The sequence below is a fragment of the Bos mutus genome, chromosome 1 (genome assembly GCF_027580195.1).
Source record: "Bos mutus isolate GX-2022 chromosome 1, NWIPB_WYAK_1.1, whole genome shotgun sequence".
Taxonomy (NCBI): Eukaryota; Metazoa; Chordata; class Mammalia; order Artiodactyla; family Bovidae; genus Bos; species Bos mutus.
In genome coordinates this window covers 155270927-155297829 of record NC_091617.1, presented here as the reverse complement: position 1 = coordinate 155297829, position 26903 = coordinate 155270927, and the positions used below count along the sequence as shown (strand labels likewise).

Sequence of the window (26903 nt, the reverse complement as noted above, 5' to 3'; positions counted from 1 at the left end):
TATGTGGACATTTTAAAAATAGCTTGTGTCAAGTGTCCACTGCCAGTGATCTCAGGGCTGCTGGATGGAAAACCCCTCTAATCTCAAATGCTTCACGTAGCTGGTGTTACTCCATGTAGGAGAGAAGGCTAAGGATGCTGATGCTTCTGGAGGGTGAGGAGGCTTCTTCAATGTTAAGCAGGAAGGCAAATTCAAACAGGCAAATTCTGCCTTGCACTGGCCCTTTTTCCACTGGTTATTTTAATGTCTTTTGAGCACTTTTTTTTTTTATTGTTATTTGATTTTAGTATTATTATTCTTACTGCTACTGCTAAGTCACTTCAGTCGTGTCCAACTCTGTGCGACCCCATAGACGGGAGCCCACCAGGCTCCCCCATCCCTGGGATTCTCCAGGCAAGAACACTGGAGTGGGTTGCCATTTCCTTCTCCAAAGCATGAAAGTGAAAAGTGAAAGTGAAGTCGCTCAGTCGTGTCCGACCCTCAGCGACCCCATGGACTGCAGCCTTCCAGGCTCCTCCATCCATGAAATTTTCCAGGCAAGAGTACTGGAGTGGGGTGCCATTGCCTTCTCCGATTATTCTTTATGGTTCCAAAAAGGTCTAAATGCCTCTCATCTCTCCTTAGATGGGTTTTTCAGCCATAAATTTATAATAGTGACTGTTGGGAGACTTGGAGGAGGGGTCCATATGAGCAGGCTGGGGTTGACCCACTGGACCTGCTGGGCCAGGACTTGTCCACAGGGGCTGGTCCCCCAGGGGGATGCTATAAGAATGCTGTAGTTGTGCTCTGCTCTGGGTCGGGGAAGGGGGTGGAGGCAGTGGCAGGCCAGGGTGGAGGACACGCCATGTAAGGGAGGGACAAGGATGGCCCTCAGTTTGTGGCTCACTGGGAGGGTGGATGACCAGCTCAGCCACCACTGACCTCAGAGTTTCATGGAGAGGTGGTAAGGCTGCTGGACCTGGCTCAGCCTCCCAGAGTTGACCCCTGTGTCTCTCCTGAGGGCCAGGGTCGGGGTGGCTGGTGGGGGGCGGCTGTACCTGATGAGCTTGAAAGCCCAGGGTGGGGACAGGGACATGCTTCGTGTCATCAGTGCTCCCTTGCCCCCTTTCCAGACTTCTGGGGCTTGCTGCCACCCATCCTTGTGCCAGGACCTGACCTCTGCACTCCCCCTGCTCCCCGCGCTGCCACCGGCCCAGCTGATTTCAAAGCATCCAACTGAAGGCTGTTTGCGTGGTGGGGGGGTGGGGGGAGTGGGGGGGTGGGGGAGTGGGGGGGGTGGGAGGGGTGGGAGGGTGGGAGGGAAGGGGCCCAGAGAGACCAGGCATGGCCTCTGCAGAGCTGCGGGCAGGCTCAGCCTGTGGGCCTGAAGGTGGTGATAAGATAAGGGGAGAGGCCTATTTCCAGGCTGCAGGTAAACAATTGAGAACCACCCCTCACTGCTGGCCCATGCTAACAATGAAAGACCTTGCCATAGTGTGAATCACACCTCCACAAAGCTGTGAAGGACTACTGTTTATCTTGACACGTGCACAGAGACTGCTGTGTCTGGAAGAGGCAGTAAACACTGATCACATGTCACTGCTCTGATCCTACCTCTCTGTGTGCAGGGTGTGTGTAAACATGTGTGCAAGAGTGTGAGTATGTAAAGACATTGCTGCTACTGCTACTAAGTCGCTTCAGTTGTGTCCGACTCTATGCGACCCCATAGACGGCAGCCTACCAGGCTCCCCCGTCCCTGGGATTCTCCAGGCAAGAACACTGGAGTGAGTTGCCATTTCCTTCTCCAATGCATGAAAGTGAAAAGTGAAAGTGAAGTCTCTCAGTCATGTTCGACCCTTAGCGCCCCATGAACTGAAGCCTGCCAGGTTCCTCCATCCATGGGATTTTCCAGGCAGTAAAGACACTGATGCTGGGAAGGATTGGGGGCAGGAGAAGAAGGGGACAACAGAAGATGAGATGGCTGGATGGCATCACTGACTCGATGGACATGAGTCTGGGTGAACTCTGGGAGTTGGTGATGGACAGGGAGGCCTGGCGTGCTGTGATTCATGAGGTTGCAAAGAGTCGGACATGACTGAGCGACTGAACTGAACTGAACTGAAAGACATTGAGAGGACTCAATGATCTCAGGTCCAACCCATAGAGACTGCAGGGTCAGGTGGGTCAGTAGTGCTTACTCCACATCCCGGCCTCCATCACCCCTCCATTCCTCCTTCCCCGCCCACCTGCCACCCCTCCCCACCTCTGCCCTCCCCACCTCTCCCCTCCCTGCCTCTCCCCCATCCTTCTACCCCTCCCCTCCGTATCCCTCCCTCCCTACCCCTCCCCTCCCCGACCCCTCCCCACACCTTCCCTCCCCGCCCCTCTCCTCCCTGCCTCTCCCCCACAGCCCTCCCCTCCCCGCCCCTCCCCTCCCTGCTTCTCCCCACCCACCCCCCAGCCCTCCCCCTGCTTCCAGATGCACACTCTGGTTCTCTCCCTGTCCATCTGTTTGTGTGTCAGCTGGTGGTCCCCGCAGCCCCTCTTGCAGCTCAGGAGGCAGAGACTGTCCCCTCTGGGGGTCCTAGGACCCAGAAGAGGGAGGCGCATGGAATAAGTGAGCAGGGCTCTCAGGTTAGAGTGTCCTCCATGTTCTGTGGCGCTGTTCTCTGCTCCTCTGTTCAGTGAGAGCCAGGAAGCAGAAGGACCCATGCTGGAACGAGCCTCAGGCCAGTGGCCGGCCACGAGGGGGCAGTGCGGCTCTGCGTGTAGCTGAGTAATACATCTGATCTGGGGACACTGAGGGGTCCCTGGGTGGAGGGACAAGCACATCGCTGTTGTGCCTGGACCAGGTCAGGAGGAGGCGCCTTGCCTGGAGCAACCCCAGGGCCCCAGCCCTTCCTCAGCAATCCCTCCAGCTGAGGCCCTCGTGGCTGCCCAGCCCTATTGTCCTGGGCTGAGCACACTCCTGTGGGGGTCTGCCGGACCCAGGGCCTGCCTGCTGGCCCACCCTTCCCCATGCCCAAGTCATGGGGGGACAACATGTACCCCTGCTTCGTGGCTTTTGCACAGACCTGGAGCACGAGGAACTCTCTCCCTGCAATGCAGAGCCAACAGATTCTCTCATGTTAAAGCACGCATATTCTCAGCACTGGAATCTCACTACCTCACATTGCCCCAGAAGAGGAGCCCACCCAACAGGTGATATATACTGGCCCTCCCCAGCCCCCAATGATCAGGACCAGTGCAGCCTGGTCAGAGGGCAGAGGGGTCTGGGGGTGGGCACTGCACACTGTGAGCCTCCGGCCGCCTCCCTCTGGGGGAGCAGAGACGCTGCTGAGTGACAAGCCCCTCATTACCCTGTAGTGACCATATTGGAGGACCCCCCCGGAACCCCAGGATGCAGTCCCAGAGGAGTCACCGCTGGGGGCTGTGCTTTCACATCTCCTGTCTCCATTCACACCCACTGGGTCCCCATGGCACCAACATCACTAGGCCTGGCAATTATTATTACTTAAAAAAAATTCTTTATTTGACTGTGGCTAGATCTTAGTTGCAGCATGTGGGATCTAGTTCCCTAACCAGGGGTCCAACCTGGCCCCCCCACGCTGGGAGCGTGGAGTCTTAGCCATAGGACCACCAAGGAAGTCCCTATTATTACTTTTTTACTGTGGTTAAAACATACTTAACATGAAATGTACCATTGCAACCGATTTTAAGTGCGCAGTTTAGGGTGATTAAGGTCAATCACGCTGTTGAGCAAGCATCGCCACTGTCTGTCTCCAGAACTTTCCATCTTCCAAATGAATACTCTGCCCCCATGAAACACTCCCCCTCCCCCACCATGTCCCTTCTGTCTCTATGGATCTGACTCCTTCAGGGACCTCATATCAGGGGGTCGTTCAGCGTCTGTCCTTCTGTGACTGGCTTATTTAGCTGAGTATCACACTGGGGTTCCCTTGTGTTACAGCAGGGGTCAGAGTGTCCTGCCTCCTGAGGCTGAACAATACTCCATCGAGTGCATGGACTGTGTTCTGCTTGTCCATCATCCTCCAGGGGACACTTGGTTCTCTTCCACCTTCTGACTGTCGGGCTGCTATGCCGTTATTGCTACTGACAAATTGAAGACAAACATTTCTGTTGGGGTTTGGGGTTTTCCCTACTTTATTTCACTTTTATACATTTTTAAACTTTTATTACTCTTATTTTACTATTAATCCACCGTCCAGATTTACTAGATCCTAATGATTTTGAACAGGCTTCCCTGGTGATTCAGCGGTAAAGAATTCGCCTGCAATGCAGGAGACTCAGGAGATGTGAGATGGATCCCTGGGTCAGGAAGATCCCCTGGAGGAGGGCATGGCAACCCACTCTAGTATTGCTGCCATGGACAGAGGAGCCTTGTGGGCTATAGTCCATACGTCGCAAAGAGTCAGACATGACTGAGCACATGTGCTGGCTATGATTTTGGACACACGCAGCAGTAAGCAGTAGCTGGAAGAGAGACCTTAGTTTCCTTCCCAGGAGTCCTAGCTGCTGGACCACAGAGCCCAGCAGATAAGGCCTAAATTTCCAGTCCTTGCCTGTCTAGACAAGAAGGAATTCTGACTCAGGGGCAGATGATAAAGAGAAAAGTAACACATTTGTTGGAAAAAACAGAGTACCTGCGGAAAGATGCATGAGTGTGCTCTGTGACAGGGTCTTGAGAGTCGCCCTTGGGGAAGTTTATTAACAGATACACAGCACAACAAGTGGGACAGCTCCCAGAGAAACAGCGTGTTTAGTTCAGACAGAAGCAAGGCAGAGATGCGCACCGGGAAAGAAAGGGTGTGGGCGTCCCCCAGAGTGAGGAGGAACTCGGTAAAGAGGTGGTTAAGTCAATTATATAGGACGGTTCTCTGGGTCTTTTTTCAACCTTTGGCTAATTATCTGGTTTCGTTCTCCATGCCTGACCTTCCCTAGGGCCCTCCCCAACTTGTGTGTGTGTGTTATGGAGTCCAGCCCAGAGGCCTATGGGATCACATATTAGCATCACGTATTATGCCTCCTCCTTTTGACCCCCAAGGACCCTTTCTGCTCATGTGCAATGTCTCCCTTGTTCCCTGAGGATGGGGAATATACGACCTCCTACTGGCATCCCACTCCAGTACTCTTGCCTGGAAAATCCCATGGACGGAGGAGCCTGGTAGGCTACAGTCCATGGGGTCGCTAAGCGTCGGACACGACGAGTGACTTCACTTTCACTTTTCACTTTCATGAATTGGAGAAGGAAATGGCAACCCACTCCAGTGTTCTTGCCTGGAGAATCCCAGGGACGGGGGAGCCTGGCGGGGTCGCACAGAGTTGGACACGACTGAAGCGACTTAGCAGCAAGTAGCAGCAGCAATCCTTTACTCAGATAACCCCTCTCTGTTCCTGTTGAATCAAGGTGTCTGCAAGAGACAAAGCCTGGCTGTTTATCCTATTTCTGTTGTTACTTCCGTTTCGGAGAGCAAACAGGAGCCTGATTGTAAATGCCAAACCTGGAGCCTACCTGTCTCAAGCGACGTAAGCAGGAGATTACATGTAAGTGTCTGGCCTGAAGTCCATCTTTTTATTGTCCCCAGAAATGTAAGCAGGAGACCAGTTGTAAATGCCCAGCCTAGAGTCCATCCATCTCCTGCCTCACCTTCCAATTTTACTAGGAAACCCAGGGAGCCAAATTTCCCTAACCTCACCCCTCTTGTTCCCCCACCAAGGACCCTGTCCTGCATTCAGGATTTATGGTCTCATCCATGGGTTCATGTCTCCAAATCCTTGACCCTGTTACTGGACCCATTTTAAGCCTTTACATAAACAGCCCTGAAACTGGCTTATTTTCCATTGTTTTTTCTGATAGTGAGGCCGTTGAGATGTACCCTGTCAGGATTTGACCACCAGGTGGCTGCTGGCCTCACGGCCCAGCTTCATGGGCAACCAGGCACAAGAGCCATGCTTTGGAGCCTAAGAGCTGGGCTGGGCGCAGTGCCAGGCAGGCCCACCCTGCCGGCCCTGGAACCAGCAGCCCTGGGGGATCAGGAGGGGGTGGTGCGTGGCAGTGGGAAGAAGAGAGTGGGCAGAGCACCCCCACCTGGGTGGGGTGCAGACATCACCTCCCTTCACAAGCAGCAGCACCCCCCAACCCTGAGCAGAGGCAGGGACACCAGTGGCCGCCGAGCGGGGTGCAGGGCACCGGGGCACATGACCACATGCCTACACTTCAGAGGTGCTCCACTCCAGGGCAGTGGCCGCCTGGGAATTCTCCTCAAGCCGAGGGGCCCAGTGAGGGGCTCTTTCCTGCCTGTAGGATGGAGAGTGGACTGGTCCACCCCCCATGCTAGGCTGCTGCCCAGAGGCACAGTTGTCACAGGTCCCTGTGGGCCCTTGCACCTGGCAATGCTGGTGGCGGGGGCAGGCACAGACCTGGAGGCTGGGACCCAGCCCAGTGGTCACTGGCAGGATAGTCGGTCAGCAGAGGTGGTCGGTGCTCAGTGGACTGAGATGATGCCCACAGAAATGCCCACAGGCAGGAGTGGCACTTAGAACCTTGGAAGCAGGGTTTTCAGGAAGACATGGGTGTGGTAGAGCACAGGCTGGGTGTCCAAACTGACCCTCACCTGCTCACACCTGCCTTCCTCCACCTCACCTGCTCACACCTGCCCTCCTCCACTTCACCTGCTCACACCTGCCCTCCTCCACCTCACCTGCTCTCACAGGCCCTCACCTGCCCTCACTTGCTCATACCTGTCCCCACTGGCCCTCACCTGCCCATACTGTGTACCCATTGGCCCTAATCTGCCTCACCTGCCCATACCTGGCCTCCTGCACCTCACCTGCCCATACCTGCCCTCCTCCACCTCACCTGCTCTCACAGGCCCTCGCCTGCCCTCACTTGCTCATAGCTGTCCTCACTGGCTCTCACCGTCCCTCACCTGCTGATACCTGTCCTCTCTGCCCCTCACCTAGCCCTCACACATCCTCCCTTGCCCATGCCTGCCCCTGCCTGCTTATAACTGTCCTCGCTGGCCCTTGCCCTTGCCTGCACGTGCTCCCACTGGTGCTCGTCTGCCCTCCCTTGTCCCCCCCTCCCCGTCCTCAGTGGCTCGCACCTTCTCTCACGTGTCCTCATGGCCCTCACTGCCCTCCTGGCTCTGGGACCCTCGCTCCCCCGGCTCCTGGCCCTGGGGCCCTAAGAGCTGACTGTGGGTGGGCTGGGCAGTGAGGCGGCCTGAGGATGGGTGCGCCCCCGGGGGCCAGGCCGCCTACTGACTCCTGAAACCACCTCTTTCTTCAGACTCTGAGTGGCCAGGCAGGGGTAGGGGGCAGGGGACAGGGCCGGGAGCGAGCCAGGCAGGGACCCAGTGTCTCCAGGTGACGCCTCAGCTCACCTGTCCCAGCTGATGCCTCAGAGCTTGGCCCAGACAGGGTTGCCACCTCTCTGCTGGTTTCCCGTTATTCGGGGGCAGAGGGCAGGGACTACGGCAGAGGCTCCTGGTGGTCTCCCTGACACTTCTGCTCTGTATGGGCAGCAGCCCAGTGCCCAAGGCTGCCTGGGTCATGGGTCAGAGCCTTGGAGTAAGAACAAGCTGGCAGGGAGGTGGGCAGAGAGATGAGGAAAGAGGTGCCAAGGGTCTACTGTCTGATGTTTTATGTGAAAGCCCTGATTTTTAACTAATTAAAAATGTTAAATTAGTTAAAACTAATTAACATTGATTAAATTTGTACTAATTAAAACTAATTGAATTCTCTTCCAAGCCCCGAGCCGACTAAAGCATCTGACACACCAACACACATCTGCTGGCAGGTGGGCAGCAGGTGGGCGGCAGGTGGGCAGCAGGTCACCAGTTGAAGTCCCCTGGCTCCACTGGGAACAGGGATGACCTTCCAGTCTCTGCTCACTCACAGGGGAGGGGAAGCAACAGCATAAAGACAGGTGGGGGGGTCTGGGGGGCCAGTGGCATAGGACCATGTGCAGAGAGGGACCAGCTCTGGTCTCAGTCCTGAGAGGGGTGTAGCCCCAGAGGAGAAGCTGGGGGTTGGGGTGCAGAGACCACCCGTGGTCATTCACAGGAGCAGGCAGAGGGGTGCTCTGGGGCAGAGCTGGGGGCACATTTCATGTCCCGAGCTGACTCAGACCAGGTCTCCTGGCTGACTGCCTGGTGGGGCCCACAGGGCTAGTGGGGCCACGGATGTAGATGGAGCTGTGTGAGGGCCTCTCCCCCTCGGGTGACTCACCTGGGGCAGGTGGGGACAGGCTGGCGCCACCCACCCTGAGAGGTGCCAGGGCCCTCGTGACCTCTGTCCTAGCTGCCCTCTGCCCTTCTGTCCTGGGAGATTCTGCTGATCCACAGGTGACAAGAGGGGTGAGCTTGTCCAGCTCAGACGAGGATCTGGTGATCGAGGTGACGAGGATCTGGTGATCCAGGTGATGACACCAGCCCTCAGCATGAACAGAAAGCAGTGCCCATGGGAAGGTGGGTAGCTCAGACGAGGATCTGGTGATCCAGGTGACGACACCAGCCCTCAGCGTGAACAGAAAGCAGTGCCCATGGGAAGGTGGGTAGCTCAGACGAGGATCTGGTGATCGAGGTGACGACACCAGCCCTCAGCGTGAACAGAAAGCAGTGCCCATGGGAAGGTGGGTAGCTCAGACGAGGATCTGGTGATCCAGGTGACGACACCAGCCCTCAGCGTGAACAGAAAGCAGTGCCCATGGGAAGGTGGGTAGCTCAGACGAGGATCTGGTGATCCAGGTGACGACACCAGCCCTCAGCGTGAACAGAAAGCAGTGCCCATGGGAAGGTGGGTAGCTCAGACGAGGATCTGGTGATCGAGGTGACGACACCAGCCCTCAGCGTGAACAGAAAGCAGTGCCCATGGGAAGGTGGGTAGCTCAGGCGAGGATCTGGTGATCCAGGTGACGACACCAGCCCTCAGCGTGAACAGAAAGCAGTGCCCATGGGAAGGTGGGTAGCTCAGACGAGGATCTGGTGATCGAGGTGACGACACCAGCCCTCAGCGTGAACAGAAAGCAGTGCCCATGGGAAGGTGGGTAGCTCAGACGAGGATCTGGTGATCCAGGTGACGACACCAGCCCTCAGCGTGAACAGAAAGCAGTGCCCATGGGAAGGTGGGTAGCTCAGGCGAGGATCTGGTGATCGGTGACGACACCAGCCCTCAGCGTGAACAGAAAGCAGTGCCCATGGGAAGGTGGGTAGCTCAGACGAGGATCTGGTGATCGAGGTGACGACACCAGCCCTCAGCGTGAACAGAAAGCAGTGCCCATGGGAAGGTGGGTAGCTCAGACGAGGATCTGGTGATCCAGGTGACGACACCAGCCCTCAGCGTGAACAGAAAGCAGTGCCCATGGGAAGGTGGGTAGCTCAGACGAGGATCTGGTGATCCAGGTGACGACACCAGCCCTCAGCGTGAACAGAAAGCGGTGCCCATGGGAAGGTGGGTAGCTCAGACGAGGATCTGGTGATCCAGGTGACGACACCAGCCCTCAGCGTGAACAGAAAGCAGTGCCCATGGGAAGGTGGGTAGCTCAGACGAGGATCTGGTGATCGAGGTGACGACACCAGCCCTCAGCGTGAACAGAAAGCAGTGCCCATGGGAAGGTGGGTAGCTCAGGCGAGGATCTGGTGATCGAGGTGACGACACCAGCCCTCAGCGTGAACAGAAAGCAGTGCCCATGGGAAGGTGGGTAGCTCAGGCGAGGATCTGGTGATCGAGGTGACGACACCAGCCCTCAGCGTGAACAGAAAGCAGTGCCCATGGGAAGGTGGGTAGCTCAGACGAGGATCTGGTGATCGGGTGACGACACCAGCCCTCAGCGTGAACAGAAAGCAGTGCCCATGGGAAGGTGGGTAGCTCAGACGAGGATCTGGTGATCGAGGTGACGACACCAGCCCTCAGCGTGAACAGAAAGCAGTGCCCATGGGAAGGTGGGTAGCTCAGACGAGGATCTGGTGATCGAGGTGACGACACCAGCCCTCAGCGTGAACAGAAAGCAGTGCCCATGGGAAGGTGGGTAGCTCAGGCGAGGATCTGGTGATCGAGGTGGCGACACCAGCCCTCAGCGTGAACAGAAAGCAGTGCCCATGGGAAGGTGGGTAGCTCAGACGAGGATCTGGTGATCCAGGTGACGACACCAGCCCTCAGCGTGAACAGAAAGCAGTGCCCATGGGAAGGTGGGTAGCTCAGACGAGGATCTGGTGATCGAGGTGACGACACCAGCCCTCAGCGTGAACAGAAAGCAGTGCCCATGGGAAGGTGGGTAGCTCAGGCGAGGATCTGGTGATCCAGGTGACGACACCAGCCCTCAGCGTGAACAAGTGCCCATGGGAAGGTGGGTAGCTCAGACGAGGATCTGGTGATCCAGGTGACGACACCAGCCCTCAGCGTGAACAGAAAGCAGTGCCCATGGGAAGGTGGGTAGCTCAGACGAGGATCTGGTGATCCAGGTGACGACACCAGCCCTCAGCGTGAACAGAAAGCAGTGCCCATGGGAAGGTGGGTAGCTCAGACGAGGATCTGGTGATCCAGGTGACGACACCAGCCCTCAGCGTGAACAGAAAGCAGTGCTCATGGGAAGGTGGGTATACCGGTGACCGCACCCCACTGCCCTGGGCTTCCGTCCCTGGAGAGTGAGATGGTGGACAGGGTTGGGGCGGGGAGCTGCTTCTTGCCTCTGAGGAGCAGAGCTCTCATCACTGTTTCAGCAGCAGCTTTACCCTTGGCGGGCACACCCTGGGGACACCTATTCGGGGTATTTTTAGAGCTGCACCTCCAAAGTGAGGCTGCCAGTGGGTTGGTAAACAACCAGCATGCCCTTGCTCCATGAGTGCGTCCAGGCCTCCTTACTGCTGGGGAGGTGGATGGCTCACAAGCTGGGCTCTGCAAACTCCAGCGGGAAGGGAGGGCCATCTCAGCCAGGTGACAGCCCCTGGCCTCCAGCTCTAGTGAGGAGAAATCCTGGGCTGGGTCCGCAGGGAAGGGTGGGAAGGACACCACAGCAGTCTCTCCGCAGTGGGGTCCCCAGAGCCCTGGGGGGCAGGGGGGTGCTGGACAGGCAGCCGGAGGCCCACAGAGCACATGGTTGGGAGGCTGACTGGGCTTACTTAGGGCATAATGTGACCACTGAAGATGGTCCCAGGCTGGCCTAGAGTCCCCTTCAGGACCTCTGACCTCCCTGGGCCTCTCATCTCCAGGGACCCTGGGCATGGAGGGAAATAGCGCTGGCTGTTTCCTCAGGCCTGTGCACATCAAGGGCAGTGTCTGGCCCCCAGTTCTCTACCCCTCTACCTGGTCAGAGTGGGCATGACTATCCTGCCTGGGTGCTGGCTCCACCCTGCCAGCTGGGGCACCTGTGGGAGAAGCTGGGGTGCTGTCTCCTGCTCTGGATGGGTCCACCTACACAGCCGCGGGTGAGTGACAAGCTGAGGCCTGTAAGCCTGGTTGCAGGTCTAGGGCTATCTGGGTGGAGGGGGACATCACTAGATCCTCCTGGGGTTAGGGGGTGGGAGTGGAACCTGGGGAGGGTCTTCCCACCAGAGGGTGCTGCCAGGTACATAGACCTCTCTAAGCAGTTGACACCTAGCATGGAGTGGACTGCCTGGTCTGCGTGGCTCCTTCTGAGCAGAGCTGGCCGTGGCTGTGTCCTGTTCGCCCAGCCCTGGGTCAACAGGAACTGAGAGAAGCCAGCTGTGGGGCAGGGAGGGTCCCGTCCTTTCTCAGCCTCTGCCTCTAGGGTCTGCCAGCTGGACGCAAGGAAGTGAGGCAGGAGGCAGGAGCAGGTGGGGGCGGCCACCCAGTCCCCTGCCCACCTCCCGTTAGTGGGGTACCTTGGCCAGCCTCCCCTCAGACTAGAGGATGAAGCCACGGCCCCAACGGTGCTGTCTTGACTCTCTGGAACCTTTTGTGCAGGTTTATCAAGGTCACAGTTGCATCTTCAACTTGGGGAAATGACTCTCACAACTTCAAACAGTGCAGAGGAGCAGAGCATGGACCAGCAGCTGGGGCCCGTGTCCCCTCTTCCAGCCTCAGGCTTTGTGCCCCGGGGGCCCCACTGTAGCCCTGACAGGTGACACGGCCTTCCCGTCAGTTCAGATAGGGAACCTGCCATGTCCCGAGGTGGTCTCCAAACCCCACACCTCACATAGGGGGCTGTGACACGGCCATTAGAGACCTGAGATCACAGAGGGGACCCTGAGGACCAACTGTGACATCCAGAAGGCTGGCCTGCACGCTTCCTGGGGCCCTAGATGTGGCCAGAATCAGAGAAGAGGAGCGTGCAGTGCCCAGGTGCATGGCCCCGCCCCTCCGCACACCCCGCCCCTCCGCAGGCCCCGCCCCCTCCACCTCTCAAGAAATTCTGCTTTCCCAAGTTCTTGCCCAAACCCAGCTGCAGCCAACTGCGGTCCTGCCTGGACCAGCCGGGCGTCTAAGGCTTCCTGTCATCTCCATACCTGCTCTGTCCACCACAGTGACCACTAACCGTGTCCTGACAAATAAATTAAGCAGAATTTGAAACCCAGTTCCTCTGTTTCAGGCCCTTGGTCACGTGTGAATGGACAGTGCAGGCGTGGGCCGATTCTATCGCTATGGACAGCTCCGTGGGCAGCGCTGACCACAGCACCCGCCTCGGCTGCCCAGAACGCTCCCTCGAGGCTTGAGCCACACCAGCCCTCCCTGTGCCAGAGATCCGGACCCATCCTCACCCAGCTTCTTGCAGCAGAAGAGAGGAGAATGACACCATGCAGGAGATGACCACAGGGACACAGGGTCAAGGAGCTGGACCCCAGCTTTCAAGGTGCAGCACATGAGCCCAGAGGTCAGTGTCTGAAAGTCTTGCCTCTGCCCCATGCCTGGGTTGCGGCTTCTTCTCCAGGGTAGGAGAAGATAGCTACCAAGGTGGGCAAGCAGAGGCCCTGATGGGTGCCGAACCATGTGGCTGGATGGGAATACCAGGAAGTGTACAAAGGTCCCGTGACCCACACTGGAGTTACTCCCCTGCCTTTGGCTACAGATTTAGACCATCCACTAGAGTCAAGTGAAACGTGTTAGCATCGTAAGAGAATTAAGTAAAGTAACTGGCTAAAAAATTATGTATATGATATGTATATGTATGGGCATATGTGGGGCTTCCCAGGTAGCACTAGTGGTAAAGAACCTGCCTGCCAATTCAGGAGACATACTGGGTCTTGAAGATCCCCTGGAGGAGGGCATGGCAACCCACTCCAGTATTCTTGCCTGGAGAATTCCATGGACAGAGGAGCCTGACAGGCTACAGTCCATGGGGTCACACAGAGTCAGACATGACTGAAGTGACTCAGCACACACAGCACATGGACATATGTAGAATAAAGTGTAAGATATCTGGAAATACACAACAAGAAACATGCAGAGCATACATAGGGAAACAAAAAATATTTTCGGATGGATATCTAAATAAGGGGAAAACGTACCCGGAGCCTCAGGGGTGGCTCTGTGTTGTTGAGTCAGTTCCCCAGGACGGATCTGTAGAAACAGAAGGAAGTCCATCAAAATATAAGGATCACATTTGTCTCTAAAGCTCGCCTCTATGATGCACATGTATGATGGGATTACTTTTGTTTGCAGAGAGTGGCGCTGACCTGAGGATCTGGGACAGGCTGGGTGGAGGCTGCTTACACAGGGCCGTGACCATGGGGAAGGGGCAGGGCTGGCACACATGGCCACTGGGGATAAGACAAAGGTAGATTCACATCATCAGAGGAACAGTTCCAGGTAAGTCAAAGTTTAACATAAACATCAATAACCACGTAGATCTGGGGCTGCCGAAGGCAGGAATCACAAAGGAAAGACTGCAGGGCATGCCTTCATTGCTCACTTGTGTCTGACTCTGCGACCCCATGGACTGCAGCACACCAGGCTTCCCTGTCCTTCACCATCTCCTGGAGTTTGCTCAAACTCATGTCCACTGAGTCAGTGATACCATCTAACCATCTTGTCCTCTGCTTCCCCCTTGTTCTCCTGCCTTCAGTCTTTCCCAGTATCAGAGTCTTCGTTCAACTGAAAACACCTTTAGGTCAGAGAGCTCCACAAGGGACCACAGCCCCGAGGCTCACTGCGAACACGTCTGCTCAGACCTGCCAGGTAGGGCTGGTGTCTTCAGGCAACGGGTGTGTGTGTACACATATTTGCATATTCCTATGTTTGATGAGGTTGTTGGGCCAACAAGAAAAAGAGGAACATGCACTATGAAGGATGGGCAAGCTACAGAGATGATGACTACTCAAAATGAGAATTAAAAATAATCATGTTAAAGTCATGAGAGTGCTGTTTTGACAGTCCAACTTGCAAAGGTTTTTAGAAAACCTATGTTTTCAGGGGTTTTTTGTCTTTCTTTTTTGGAACGGGTAGTATATTTGCATAGTTCAAATGTCAAAAAGTATAAAAAGTGATGCAATGATATGCCCATCCCCTCTCCATGCAGGTCCTGCCATCCCTGCCCCGCCCCCTACAGGCAGTCTCCATCCAGGGGAGAACCCACCCCAAACATGCAGCAGCACGCGTGTCCACGTCGCCTCTCTGCTGCGTGGCTGCTGGCGGACTGTGCATACTTTCCCCCTTTCTCAATAAATCTTGGAGACAGCTCTAAACCCACACACAGGAGCTTCAGGTTCTCTTCTGAGTGGCAGCAAAGAACTAATCACCTTGAACAGTCACCATCGTGCTGGTGCACAAGGATATTTATAAGATCCTTTCCTGGACATAAAAGTATGCTGTCAAAGTGGCCCCCGTGGGGGTAGGGGTTGGGGGTGTGTGGAGAGGTTTGTTTTAACCACGGCACCCAGTTCTGGGCAGAGAGCACTGGCGCCTGCCAGTGTGAGAACACCCACACAGTTGTGTTCACCTGACTTCTGGATGGGGATCCTCTTCAGATTTCTGGAATTTCCTCTGTGCAATTCTTTTCAAAGTAAGACTGTACTGTGGTTCCTACCCACATTTTCCTCTTGAACGTGAAAGTGTTAGTCATTCAGTCATGTCTGACATCCCATAATTTTCTATTGGCTATCAGACATCATGTTTTCCCCATGTGAGATATTTTTGTGTTCCTATTAGCACGCTTGAGCTTGTTCTGGAAAGCAATTGACTTGGAAACAACTCCTTTCTCTCAAGACTTATGACTTATTGTGGGATGGCACAAAGGCAGGAAAATACAACTGAAAATGAAGATAAAAATCAGTCCATAGAAACAGATCCAGAAATGACAAAGAAAACAGATTTAGTAGACAAAGACATTAAGACATTTGTTAGAACTATATTTTTATGTTCAAGAAGTTAGAAAAAAGAGTAGATGTGATAAAGACAGATACAGATATAAAAGATCCAAATCAAATTTCTAAAGATGAAAACTACAATGTTCAAGGTGAAAAATACACTGGAGGGGAGTAGCAGACTCATTGGAAAAGACTCTGATGCTGGGAGGGATTGGGGGCAGGAGGAGAAGGGGACAACAGAGGATGAGATGGCTGGATGGCATCCCTGACTTCGATGGACATGAGTCTGAGTGAACTCCGGGAGTTGGTGATGGACAGGGAGGCCTGGCGTGCTGCGATTCATGGGGTCGCAAAGAGTCAGACACGACTAAGTGACTGAACTGAACTGAACTGAGACATCACAGGAGAAAAGATTAGTAAACTTGAAGATACAGTGCTAGAAACTGTACAAAATGAAACACAAAAACATATCCTAAAAAAAAACGAATAGGAAGTGTAACAACTTAAAGTCCTCTAATATGTGTATTACCAATGTTCCCCAAGGTAGAGGGACAAACATTTGAACAACATGAATGCACAGATCCAAGAATCTCAATAAATCCCAAGCACAAGAAATAATAAGAAAATAATACCAAGGCACAGCACGATCAAACTGTTCAGAACTAATGACAAAGAGAAAAATCTTAAAACCAGTCAGAGGGAGGAAAGACACTTTCATATAGTAAAAGAAGAAAAGAATAATAGCTCTTATCATGGAAACACTGCAAATTAGAGCACAATGGAGCAACCTCTTTGAAGTACTGGAAGATACAGACCCAAACTAGAATTATACACCCAAAAAATTGTCTTTCAAAAACGGAGGTAAAATAGGCGTTTTTAGACATGGGAAGACTGAAAGTCTTCACACCAATGGATGTACATCACCAGAAATATTAAAGAAAGTCCTTTGAGAAGAAGGAAAATCTGAATCAGTACAGAGGAAAGAGAAGCATCAAAAATGGAAAAATATGAATAAATATAAAGATGTTTTTTAAAATCCCTAAAATATAACTGACTTCTTAAAGGAAAAATAGTGTATAGTGGGGTTTGTCACAAACTTAGAAGTAAAATGCATGACAACAATTGCATAAATACTGGGAGGGAGAAACAGAAATCTACTCTTGTAATACAAGATTCCCTGGAGGAAGGCACAGCAACCCACACCAGTGTTTTTGCCTGGAGAATCCCATGGACAGAGGAGCCTGGAGGGCTATAGTCCATAGGGTTGCAAAGAGTCGGACATGACTGAAGCAACTTAGCACAGCACACACTGCATAATAGTACTGTGCTAAGTTAAGGAGGTGCATTATAAACCTAGAGCCACAGATAAAAGAAAAAAGAAAGAATTATGGCTAATAAGCAAACATAAAAGATATATGGAATTAAAAACTATTAATCTCAAAGAAGGCAAAAGAATAGCAGATGAGACAAATTTAGAATAAATAGATGATAGATTTAAACTTAACCATATTAATAACCACATTGATATTCTAATGGTCAAAAGATTCCAATTGGAACAGAAATTGTAAGATTTAATAAAAGAGCAAGACCAAATAATATACTGCCAACAGGAAAAACACTTTAAATGTAAAGATACAAATAGGTTAAAAATAAAAGGATGGGAAAATACATAACATAATGATACTACTTAACAGATAGTTGGAGTGACTCATAACATTGGATAAGTAGATATCAGGGCAAGAAACATTGTAAGAAATATGAAGGATTATTCTGTAATAAGAAAGGGATCAATTCATCATGAGGACTAACACCCTAAGCATTTATGTACCTGATAAAAAGCTTCAAAACAGGGAAGCAAGAATTGCTAGAACCGGAAGGAAAAGAACAAATCAACAATTGTAGTTGGAGATTTCAACACCTTATCTCAATAATTAATAGAACAAATGGACAGAGAACTTAGTAAATGAATAAACGACTTAAATGATACTATCAATCAAATTAATATTTGTAGAGGATGTCACCCAACCACAGCAGAATACATAACCTTTTTGCTCCACATAGTTGATGTACAAAAATAGACCATATTCTGGCCCATAAAACGATTCTCAATAAATTTAAAGGATCCAGGTCATTCAAAGTATGTTCTCTGGCCACAGTGAAAATCAATTAAGATTCAATAACAAAACTAGGTAATCTCCAAATATTCAGAAACTAAAAACAGATATCTAAATGATGCACAAATTAGAAAAAAAAATTATAGGAAAATTTCAAAGTATTTTAACCAGGATGAAAATGAGTATACGACTTATCAAGTTGTGAGGTTTTTTTTCTACTTTTTCTGCTTTAATTAAACATCTTATATGATTCCATTTATCTCCTTCTTAGCATATCAATTTTCCTGATTTAAAAAATATTTAAGTGCTACTCCTACAGTTTGCAGTATACATTAAAATATGACCTTAGTGAGGTTTATCTGAGGTTAATTTAAGCCCACTTTCAGTTTTAACTGTACTGCTTCATATAGAGTGGAGGTGCCTTACAGGCGAGTGTTCCAAGATTTCACTCCATTCTCCTGGCCATTGCTGTTGTTTGTTTTACTTAGTCACCCAAAACATTGCTATTATTACTACTTTAAACAGTTATGCTTTAGATCAATTAAGAATAAGGATGAAAAGGATTTTATTTTATCTTTATTCCTTCTTAAACACTCATTTCTGTATGTAGATCCAAGTTTCTGACCTATAGCATGCCCTTCTCCCCAGAGAACTTTAGAAAAAATATTTCTTGTGGAGCATGTCTGCTGGCAATGAATTCCTTCAGTTTTTGTTTGTCTGAGAAAGTCTTTATTCACTCTTAAGAGATAATTTCATCAAACAGAGTTCTAGGTTGGTGGAGGTTTTCTTTCAACACTTTAAATATTCACTCCACTCTCTCCTTGGTTGACTGTAGATGCCCAAATTCTCAACTAAATGTCAGCAAATCAAGCTCAACAACAATATGTAAAAAGGAAAATGCATCACGATGTGGCAAGGTTTTTCCCAGGAATGCAAGGCTGGTTTAACATTTGAAAATCAATTGATCTAATTCATCACAGTAACAGACAGAAATTAAGAGAAACCACAGGCTTATCTCAGGAATGCAAGGTTGGTTTCGCATTTGAAAATCAATCAATGTAACACATCACAATAACAGATAGAAATAAAGAAAATCTATACTTTCTTCTCAATAGATGCAGAAAAACATTTTTGATGAATCTTAAATGCAGATTGCTCAGTGAATGAAGTTAGTCTGAAAAGACTGCATATCACGTAATTATAATTGTATTTATGATGTTCTGGAAAAGGTGAAACTGTTGTGATGGTAAAAAGATCTGTGATGGCCAGGAATTTGTGAGAAGGAATGAGGGATTGGGTACGTGAAGCAAAGGGATATTTTTTTTTAGTGTGGTTACATTATTCTGTATGAGACGCTAATGGTGGATATATGACATTGTCCATTTGTCAACTTTACAGCATGAAGAATATACCTTACTGTGTGCATTTAGGAGTTTGGGGATCTCAGGATGGAACCCAGAATGTGACAAAATAATCTTACTGTATCACAAATGTATACAGCATCCTCACTGGGGAGCGTTCGTCCTCATTGACCTCCTTAGGAATGACTAGTTTTGGAAATGGGTGGAGTCTATAAGTTCAAAGGCCAAAGAAATTGTGCATAGGTTGATAAAGTTGTTTCCTGGGGGACATGGGTTGATAAAGATTGAGGGCAGGAGAAGAAGGGAGTGACAGAGGATGAGGTGGTTGGATGGAAACACCACCTCAATGTACATGGGTTTGGGCAAACTCTAGGAGATAGTGAAGGACAGGGAAGCCTGGTGTGCTGCAGCCCATGGGGTCACAAAGAGTCGGACATGACTTAGCGACTGAACAACAACAATATGTGTATGCTGTTACTGAACAGAGCTTGGGTCTACTCGCGTGATGCACAGCAAAGCCAGCCTACTGATACCAGGTTGTGGTGAAGGAAAGTACAGCATTTATTTGCAGAACACTAGGTAAGGAGAACGGGCAGCTCATGCTCAAAAGATCTGAATCCCTAATGGCTCTTAGAGAAGAAGTTTTAAAGGCAACATTAGGTGTGAAGGTTGCAGGGTGCATGATCATGGACATTCTTCTGATTGGTTGGTGGTGAGATACCAGAGTGGTATTTCAGGAACTTCAGCTATCAGTTTTCTGACTCCAGCTTGTCTGGAGTCTGTGTGCTGGTGATCATCTTGCAGTCACTTTCTCCACCTGGTCAGGGTTTAGTTTCTTCAAAAAAGCCTAAATATATTCATCATATTATCTATAGCCCTTGAGGAGGAACTAAGCATTCCTGACTTTGTTTTATGGCTAAAGTATTTTTATTTTGTCTTGCTTTACTACTTTCCTTTGTGTCTACATTTTCTCACTTTTCTGATTAAATGTACTCTTTGGAAGTCAGGGAAGGCTTAGGTGGCTAAAGGCTTCTACAAACAAGAAATGGGGGATGAGGACAGGTCTGATCCTGGGAAGGCCCTGCAGGTCCTGCACAGTTTTGATACTGGCATTAAACAGGTAAGTGGATGGGGTGGGAGCCAGGTGTCCCCCTGTTGCGGGGGAGGTTACACCTCAGGAAGGTGAGGAGAGTTAGAGGCATCGGGGTGGACTCATGTTTAGCTTAAGGAGGACGCCAATGGATAAATGGAGGAATTTTAGATGTGTGCAGTCACACCTCAGAAATACCGCAGGTTCAGTTCCAGACAGTAAAGTGAATGTTGCAATAAAGTGACTCACAAAATTTTTGGTTTCCCAGTGCATATTAAAGTTATGTTTATACTATACTGTTGATTACTAAGTGTACAATAGCATTATGTATATAAAAATCAATGTACATCAGTTAATTAAAAATACTTTTTGATTAAAATGCTAATCATCATCTGAGCCTTCAGAGAGCTGTGGAAGTGACAACAAAGATCACTGATCACAGATCACAGTAAATACAACAATAATGTCAAGTTTTGAAATACTGCAAGAATAATCAGTAATCTCAGATGACACCACCCTTATGGCAGAGAGCGAAGAACTAAAGAGCCTCTCGATGAAAATGAAAGAGGACAGTGAAAAAGCCGGCTTAAAACTCTACATTCAGAAAACTAAGATCATGGCATCTGGTCCCATCACTTCGTGGCAAATAGATGGGGAAACAATGGAAACAGTGACAGACTTTATCTTCTTGGGCTCCCAAATCACTTCAGGTGGTGACTGCAGCCATGAAATTAAAAGATGCTTGGTCCTTGGAAGAAAAGCTCTGACCAACTTAGATAGTATATTAAAAAGCAGAGACATTACTTTGCAAACAAAGGTCCATCTAGTCCAAGCTGTGGTTTTTCCAGTAGTCATGTATGGATGTGAGAGTTATACTATAAAGAAAGCTGAGTGCCAAAGAATTAATGCTTTTGGACTGTGGTGTTGGAGAAGACTCTTGAGAGTCTCTTGGACTGCAAGGAGATCAGACTAGTCCATCCTAAAGGAAATCAGTCCTGAATATTCATTGGAAGGACTGATGCTGAAGCTGAAACTCCAATACTTTGGCCACCTGATTCGAAGAGCTAACTCACTGGAAAAGACCCTGATGCTGGCAAAGATTGAAGGCAAGAGGAGAAGGGGAGGACAGAGGATGAGATGGTTGGATGGCATCACCGATTCAACAGACATGAGTTTGAGTAAGCTCTGGGAATTGGTGATGGACAGGAAAGCCTGGTGTGCTGCAGTCCATGGGGTCAAAAAGAGTCAAACACAACTGAACTGAACTGAACTGAAGAATTATCAAAATGTGACACAAATATGAGACATGAAATGCTGTTGGAAAAATGGAACCAGAGACTTGCTTGACACAGGGTTGCCACAACCTTCAATTTGTCAAAAACACGATGTCTGCAAAGCACAATAAAGCGAGATATGCACACAGGTTAATGTGCACACATGTACTTCCTTCTTCATCAGCTGAGTGGACTTAGAAGCAGCCACAACCGGGCAGCAATGATCACGTCAGTGCCCAAATCGTGGTCTTTCCCGGAGAAGGGACCAGACTCCCTGGAGGAACACTGACTCTCAGACAGGAGCAGGAAATGGCTCGAGGAAGGGAAGTGCTTGGAAACAAACCACAACAGCCACCATGGACGGGCATGTCGGGGACAGCAGAGCCAACCGAGGAACTCCCGAGGGCCAGCGCCAGAGCCGGTTCAGCAACAGAACAGCAACAGTACTGGATCACGACCCAAAGCATAAAATAAATAAATACCCCCAGGGCCAGCCTGACATAAACAAGTGACAGAGAAGGAAACCAGGAGGATCCACGTGGCTCTGCAGCTGTCCCGTCCTCAGGGGAGGGGAGCGCCCCTCCTCGGGTGGGGGGCGGGCACAGTGACCTCCTTCCAGAGGACGGTGGGAGGTGGTGGCAGCACAGTGGAGACACCTGCCAGACTCGCCTGAGCCGGGCGACCACGGTCAGCGTCCACCATGGAGGTCACGTGACGGCACGCACCCTGACGGGACGTGGTGAGAAGGGCCCCTCCCCTCTGTGGTCTTCCCTGAGGGGCGTCCTGAAAAACGCCTGGCTCCTCCTCCAAACCGTCAAGGTCGTTAAAGACAGGAAGGTCTGAGAGACTGTCACAGCCCAGAGGAGCTCTGAGGGGACACGATGGCTGCATGTCATGTGGGGGCCTGGCTGGAGCCCTGGGGCAGCAGAAGGTCAGTAGGGGAAACTGAGGAGTCTGAACAGACTGTGACTTCCTGGTTTCATTAGCAATAGTGTGTTGATTATTGGTTCACTCGTTGTAACAAATGCCACGCGTGAATGCAAGATGTTAATAGGGAAAAACGGGATGGGTGTGTAGGAAATCATTGTGTTATCTTTACAGTTTATATATCTACAACTGTTATAGATGAACTTTAAAAAAAAAGGAACAAACAATACTAGGGGAAAAATAAGGATTTTATCTATAGCAAATAACGCATGAAAAGGTGCCATTATTCATTTGGGAAATGCAAATTAAAAACCCCATGAGGTAGCGCTACACCCCACTAGAAGATGAAAGTCAAAAAGGCGAGCCTTGAGCCAGATGCTGGCGAGGAGCCAGGACCACAGCAAGTGCAGCTGCTCCAGGAGGCAGAGGGGCTCTTCCTTAGAGTTAACGTTCAGGAGTCACGTTGTGTGGATCCGGGAGTCCCCTCCTGGGTGTCTACCCAAGAGAAACAATCACCTGCCTTCAGAGCGGTTTTGTAATCACCCAAGACAAAGCTCAGCCCACTGTCCATCACTAGACGATCTGGACTGTGGCAGCTGTAGTGGGGAGGCTGGCAGCTGTAAGGGAGGGGACCACCTACTGCAGCAGGGACCTCAGAGAGTGAGTGCTGAGTCACGTGAGGATGCCAGACCTCAAGGTGAACGTGGTGACGACTCCACTTACATGAAGCTCTGGGACGTGCACGGGAATCATGGTGACAGGCAACGGACGGAAGGCTTCGAGGGACAGGCGGAAGATCCGGGTGACTGTTCACCACCCTGGTTCTCGTGCTAGGCTCCCAAGCGTGTATGTATCAACTCCTCCACTTTAAACGTGGATGATTTATTTCTGTTCCCAATAAAATTTCAGGCAAAAGCACAAGCAATTCAAGAAGTTGGACTTGTGGGTTTTTGGTGAAATCCGTGAATTGTTGGTGTTAAAAACACAGCCTCTTGCTTTTACGTCAAAAGTGTGTTAAAGTTCCTTTGGGGTTTTAAAATGATAAATGCTCAAATCTGCCAACACAAACAAAAATTTAAACTGACGCACACCAAGGGCAGTTGTGTCAGTGGACTTGAACAAATCCCATATGAACTCCTCGCACAGCAAACAGCTCCAGAGGAGTGGGTCATAATTTTTAAGACAAATATCTTCTGCATTCTTCTTTGAACATGTCTTGTGTTTAAGAAATAGCCCGGCTAAGCGCTGGCTTCTTCCAGCCCACTGTGCGGAAACACACCCCGCAGGGCTTCTTGGCAGGAACATGGCTGCCTGCTTGCCATCCGGATGGGGTGACCAGATTTGCTCCCCAGTGCCCGTGTGGAAATTTCCAGAGATGTTTTTCCTTCGTCACATCTTTAATTTGTCAAATGGGCCTCTCTCACTTCGGTTGCCAAGTTCACACAACTGCCAGGGAAGAGCTGGCCCGCGTGCCCGGGAGGCGGTCCATGTCGGCGTCCAGCCAGACCCTCTTCCACACTCAGCCCCACAGAGTCTGAGGGGGGTGGGGTCCCCCTGAGGCGTTCGTGGAAGCAGGGTGCTGCCTTGCTCCTGTAGAAGTGAACACGAAGTGCCCCCTAGGGCCTCCTCCATCCTCCCTTCAGTGTGAGAAGCAGGGTGGGTGCAGGTGCCGCTGACTCATGAGGGCTGTGCTGGGCTCCCAGGTTCCTGTGAATGAGTTTGTTTTGGGCAAGGCGCCGTGCCACTCCTGCCACCCTGACCTTGAGGACAGGCTGACTCTCTGTGCCCAGCCTTCTCCTCTTCTCTGCAGCAAGGGTTCCCGTCCTGCCACTCAGTCTAGGGCGCTTTGGGCCCTGATTTGTGCTTTTATAAACCAAAAAAAGAGAAAGGACTTTTGTTTCCTATAATGTTGATACCTCTGCCGGCAAAGAACCAGCAAGGTTGAAAGCCTTTCGTGGGTCCCTGCAGCTTTGCTTCCGGGGATAACAAGCACGATCTCCCCTAGAATGAATTGTGCAGCTGTTTCAAAGGTCAAAGTTCAGGCTTTGGGAACATGCTGGGACAGAGCGACACCACGGGCTGTTTTCAGCGGAGGCGGGAGATTTAACCTTGTGGCTCAGCTGGTAAAGAATCTGCCCGCAATGCAGGTGACCTGGGTTCGATCCCTGGGTTGGGAAGATCCCCTGGAGAAGGCAAAGGCTACCCACTCCAGTATTCTGGCTAGAGCATTCCATGCACAGTCTATGGGATTGCAAAGAGTTGGACAAGACTGAGCGACTTTCACTTTCACTGGAGTAAAGGATATGGTTTGAGAACAGCTCTGGGTCCCCTAGTCCTGGCACAGTTCTGAGCATGAAGAGCTGTGATGACCAGATAGAAGAGGCACACCCACCCCACCACAGGCCCTGTGGGTGTGGATGTAGGTGTGAAGACTGGAACTAGCAGCTTCTTTGACATTATGAGGGCAGCCACCCCAACGGTAAGGCTGACATGTGCAGAGCTGCACAAACAGATATTTGCAGCAATGGGTCTGGAAACCTGATCATATCTGCTCTGGACTGTCCTGTCACAGGAGTCAGTATTTATTAGCAAGTTCATGTTGAGGTCCATCAGAGTTGGGCATTCTGTTTCTTGAAACTTGGAGGTATCGCTTGTTCTAGAAACACATACTCTAGAATCAGAGCACATTGACTCCCAGGCCTTTGACACTGACCTTGTGTTGGCTCATTCATACAAAGAACGTAATGCAATAGCCCAGGACTGGCCACACTGCAAATTTTTACTTCTGAAAGTTATGACCAACCTACATAGCATATTAAAAAGCAAAGACATTACTTTGCCAACAAAGGTCCATCTAGTCAAGGCTATGGTTTTTCCAGTGGTCATGTATGGATGTGGGAGTTGGACTGTGAAGAAAGCTGAGCACCAAAGAATTGATGCTTTTGAACTGTGGTGTTGTAGAAGACTCTTGAGAGTCCCTTGGACTGCAAGGAGATCCAACAGTCCATCCTAAAGGAGATCAGTCCTGGGTGTTCTTTGGAAGGACTGATGCTAAAGCTGAAACTCCAATACTTTGGCCACCTGATACGAAGAGTTGACTCATTGGAAAAGACTCTGATCCTGGGAGGGATTGGGACAGGAGGAGAAGGGGATGACAGAGGATGAGATGGCTGGATGGCATTATTGACTCAATGGATATGAGTTTGAGTGATCTCTGGCAATTGGTGACGGACAGGCAGGCCTGGCATGCTGCAATTCATGGGGTCGCAAAGAGTCAGACACGACTGAGCGACTGAACTGAACTGAACTGAAATTGTCTCTATTCCACAAAAGTATCTTCACGCCTCACTCGTGTGGGATTGTGTCTCTAAAACTTCCGCGGCTTTTACTTTCCCCTGCATCTGAGCAGGCGGCACCCAGTTCACTGGATCTATCTCCCATGGCGAGTCCTCTGAGAACTCCCCTCCTGCTGAAGCTTTTACACTTGAACTTCCAGGGCACCCATGTGCACTCTCCCTCTTTAGCTCCACCTCCCTGCTTTCTGCAAGGACAGGATCTCTCCCCTGCTGGGGACCCCTTGCCATTGTCTCATGGTTCTGTTTCTGAGGCCGAGCACGTTTGGGATGGAGTCAGCTCTGCCTGCCGGGCTGATGAGACCTCAGGATGGTTTCACCTCCACCACAGGAGGGCTTCTTCTCTGCCTCTAGTGTTTGCTTGTCCCCAGTAGCAGTCATGGTGCTGCGGGCCCTGTGAAGGGGGACCTCATAGTTTCCTCCAGAACAGTGAAGTTGTAACAGAGCAGGACCCTCTGGGACCTTCCTGGGACAGACTCCACCCCAGAGTCCTCCACCTGCCTCGTTTGTAAAAAAAGCTGTAGTCTCCGTGGCCGCCTCTGAGTCACTGAAGCCTGGCTCAAGAATTAATGCTTGAAAGGATGTGAGCATTGAGTAACGAAAAATGGCAGTTGGGTCAAAACTGGTGACAATTTAAAAAAATAGATCAGCCATATGGTAATCACAGAATCTTTAGTTCCTCCCTGAAGTAGCTTGATAACTGTCTGATACACACTCCTGAATTGTTCTACAGATACTGAAATCCTCACCAAATGGAAGAAGTTCACTGAATGATGGCCATGAATGAGTAGTCCCTAGACTGGTCGGGACTAGATGGCTGATGATGGAGATTCCTAGAAGACCATCCCGTTACCTCACCACCAATCAGAAGAAAACCACAGCCTGCAGCCCTTACCCTACATGTTGCCTTTAAAAACCCTTCCCGAAAAGCCACCGGGGAGTAGGGACTTTTGAGCACAAGCTGCCAGTCTCCTTGCTCAGACCTACAGTAAACCTTCCTCTGCTCCAGACTCCAAGTTTTTGGTTTGTCTGGCCTCACAGTGCATCAGGCACATGGACTTGGGTTTGACAATGAAATAAAGGAGTAAGCTGGACGTTTCAAGCCACCAGCCTCAGCTGGTCACAGGCCACCGCCCTGCCACAAACCTGCTCTGTCCCAAGGGGGTGGGTCTTCCAGGCCCTAAGCAGCCTGGACCCTAGCCCTTCACCCATAGGATGGGGGTCCTTCCCAGAACCAGGCACAGCTGTGGCTGTGACCCTGTGGGGGAAGTGCTCAGCAGGCTTTTTTTCTCCTGCTTTTGCTCAGCGGGCTTCTCTTCCCTCTTTCCCCAGGTCTTGGAGCCGCCAGGACCTCCCTGTGTTGTGTCCGTGTGTCCACAGGATTTTGGATGATGTGCTGTTGAAAGTGGGCGTTGGAGACATGGTGTCTGTCAGGGATTCGGGGTCCTGTGGAGGGAGGGGTGTGGGAATCCTGCTCGCCATGACTGTCCATCCACTGCAACTCACTCATCCGTCCACACA

The 26903-nt window shown here is 50.9% G+C and overlaps 1 long non-coding RNA gene across 3 annotated transcripts; it reads left to right on the top strand.

The window, feature by feature from the left end:
• The first annotated feature begins 2546 nt into the window (after positions 1-2546).
• LOC138989402 (uncharacterized) lies at positions 2547-26677 on the top strand. 3 transcript variants are annotated; one of them, XR_011465669.1, is made up of 6 exons: positions 2547-5544; positions 11211-11426; positions 11926-12303; positions 12551-12832; positions 14024-14136; positions 26116-26677. It is a non-coding gene; the product is annotated as an uncharacterized lncRNA (long non-coding RNA). The 3 variants fall into 3 exon arrangements; XR_011465670.1 differs by lacking the exon at positions 2547-5544 and having other exon boundaries at positions 10493-11426; positions 11926-12082; XR_011465671.1 differs by lacking the exons at positions 2547-5544; positions 26116-26677 and adding an exon at positions 14477-15434 and having other exon boundaries at positions 10493-11426.
• Positions 26678-26903: the final 226 nt, after the last annotated feature.